The following is a 3,499-nucleotide window of genomic DNA, read 5'->3' as shown; positions in this document are numbered from 1 at the left end:
TCTTAGGGAAAGGGGGAAATGAAGGCCTCATCAAACATCAACCTTTTTAAAAAGTATAAATAGTGAGGACGTGAGAAATTCTTACTTCTGGTACTCTGTTCTGGGAAAATAAATGATCCTACATCTGAGACCTGTAACTTGGTCAACAAACGTTCTTAGGTCTACAGGTAAATAAATAGGATGAGAGATTCATTATATCAGAACAGGAATCAACAGTATTATACTGAAAACAAGGGCTAATGGTGCACAGCATGATTTGTGCAACTAGTGATTAATCTCTTTGAAAACAAAATGTATTAGACCATCATAAAAGGGATCTAAATATACTACTTTTATTGCTTTCAAGATGCTTTTTGTACATTTTTTTACATATGGACTTTAGATGTTAAATTAATAAAAAATCAGTTTAAACCAAGTGGATAAGTTTTCAATTAGTGTTTAAAGTTGTTTGGAAACATGTGGAGAAAACAAAAATAAAATTAAGAGTGGTATATCTCCCAAAGTAGATAGAGAAAATGCTGACCTTAGCATCTGACTATTGGCATTTGCAATTTGGATTTAACATGTCCAAATCCTACATGATGAAGAAAGTTTCTCAGTGTTTCTCAGAGGATGATAAAACCCAGTGGGACAAAATACTCTGACTTAGCAATGGAGAAATCAGGAACATAAAGGAACACTGGGCAGCAGCACAGGAGCTCTAAAAATAAAAAAAAAGTAATATTTTAGGAGCCTTCTTATTTCTATATTTTTCTATAAGATACCTAATGTCATGGTCTGTTATAAGTAATCTTTTGCAGACCCAAACTCACTGTGTCTGTAGCTGTAAATTACAGAATCTAAAGAAAAATAAATTGGCATAATGTATGTGAATTAAAAATCTAATTAGCTGATAACGTATGTGTGCAGAATCAGTGAGGCAGACTTCATGCAAAAGTCATGTTAATTATGGACTTCTGTGACACTTTAGGTGTCAAACAGTATTCAAGATACAGGAGATGTGCAAAGAAAATTATAACAATTGTATGGCATTTGTCCTCTCACAATTGTCCTTTTCCTTTCTGTTCCTCCATTTCTGCCTGATTTCACCTTAGGATTACCAGAAGACTCACAGTTGGCTTTTTCCATTGTTGGTGGAGTTGCAGGGGTTTTCTGTTTCTGTGCAAACAATAAACAGTAAAAAAAAACCAAAACCCCACAACCCTTGGTGTTATTAAATGGCTAGACTTAAACTCTTTTCTATTTTTTTTTCCTTTCACTTATTTTTACTGTATTTTGTATAAGGTAAGAGCTGGAGCTCTAAAGCAATAGAAGGAAAATATGTTCCAAGACTTCTTTAAAAGAAGAAACAAACTAAGGGCATAGACCAAATGTCTCATCCACTGGCAATGTCCCCCGTGCATTGTCACTCTGTAGTGACAGGGCTTGGCTGTGCTTTTGGGGATTGACACACTGCTCCTGAAAAGCAACGCTACAGGAACCAGCTGAATTAACTTCTTGTACCAGTCACAGACCGTTCGGAGTTTTCTTTGAGTTTTTAACAAAATAGTTGTCTGAGATCATATTGACAGAACTTTTTAAAGAGCCATCTGGCTGAATGTCAGTATATTCACTATGCTCACTGTGTTGCATACCTATGATGGGTCTAACCATTTGCAGTGGGCTTATTTTACTCTCTGATTAGGTGAACATGTAGGTGCTTCTTACGTGATTACTTCCATGTGCAAATTTAAAAAATTGTCTCCCTGCCACTTACCAGGCAACTGCAAATTTCTTTTCATGAAAAATCATGTCAGTAAAATTGAATTACGTAAGTGATTTAGAAATGCCAAACACATAATTTAAAGATACAAAAGAGCATTCAAAGGCTCCCCTACCCATCCATCAGTCTATCAATGATAACGAGAAGAAGTGGCTGAATTTTGTTCCAGTGTTAGCAAAATATATAATCTAAACTCTTTGAGTAAATCCTTTAACAAGCATTTTTATTTGTTTTTTTTTTAAGTGTGTTTTGAACTGTAGGGTTTTCTTGAAATCACATGACAATTTCCCTAAAAGATGCTGTGGGTATTTAAGTTAGAGAACAAAGGAATTTGCCCTGCACAGATATGCCACAGACCCGTATCTTAACAATGAGGTTCTATTTAAAATACAGGGATTCCACACTTTGGGTTTTCACACATTAGTGAAGTTCATCCAGGACTTGCCTTGGACCTTTGCATTCTTTCAAAGGTATATGCAGGAACAGGAGCAGTATAAATATAAAGCTTGATACACTATAAATGCCGGACTTGATCCCACTTTTGCTGGGGTGGCTGTGAGCTTTGGTAATGATTGCAGTGAAGGTAAGTTCATACCCTGCATTAACAATGACACTGTGGTTTTGACTTCCATGACACATAAACTGAGTGATGTACAGTACAAAAATCACCAAACTATTCCAGTCCTTCTTTTTGCTGCTACTTTGTTCCTCATTCCTCTCTCTCTCATATTCCTTTTTTTTTTTTAATCCAAATAAAAATAAGTATCACCAGTAGGGGGAATAGATGTATTAAAAAACAAACTCAAAACGTTTTTATTATTGATTTGGATGACAGTTGGTTCACTTAAAAAGTTACTGTTTTATTGCTTTATCATGTCTTCAGCAAGAAAAGTGTGTCAGGGCAAAGTATGATGCGTACCTGAGTTTGTGGTTTATCCTTTATTCAGAAATATGGGAATGCCATTTCACTTCCCAGAAAACAGTTGTCTTCATAGAGTGATCACACTGGAAAGGGGATATTCTACTCACCACCACTCCCCTAGCACTGCTTCCACTGTACACCTGTACTCATCTCCCATAACTGATAACAAAGGAAGTTGAGGAAGAAAGGGGAAGCAAGCCAGAAGGAGAAGGAAAGCTGCTCTATTCCCTCCAAACTGATACCATTCACAGCATCACACAGTATCCCTGCATCTTCTTCAGACCTTAAGGACCACACATCAACTGTACATCACCTTATGGCACTAATAGGGCAACAACACCCATCCACAAGGAATGAAATCTCCCAATGTCAGAAAACAAGAAATGAGATATGTGACATGGAAGTCTTCAGTCAACTCAGCCTTTGCTGATAGACCCCTAAAAGGACTAAAAATTTTTCTAGGGATTATGATCTCACAGCAGTGTACTTGCCCCAAACTGTATGCAAAATTAATCCCCTAAATTAAATATTATTCTGCTATTAGTTTTCAAGAAATATCCTTTTTAAAATTGATTAGAAGCATGAAGTCAAAATAAAGCAACAGGGAAAAGGACAAGACGAGAAACGGGAAAGGTATCCAGGTAGAGTTTGACGTGGGAAGAAAATGGAATCCGTGAAGTCTAAAAATGGGTGACTGAAAAGTCTGACATGCAGTGCCTAAATTTGACCAGAGCGTGCCATAAGAAGGCCATGTGGGAGACCAAAGAAGAGACCTCTGCTTCTATGTTCTTTCAGTGATTTTCTGCATTTCTCTG

The sequence above is a fragment of the Passer domesticus genome, chromosome Z, assembly GCF_036417665.1.
Source record: "Passer domesticus isolate bPasDom1 chromosome Z, bPasDom1.hap1, whole genome shotgun sequence".
In the NCBI taxonomy this organism is placed as follows: Eukaryota; Metazoa; Chordata; class Aves; order Passeriformes; family Passeridae; genus Passer; species Passer domesticus.
Note: the sequence above shows the minus strand (reverse complement) of the source record.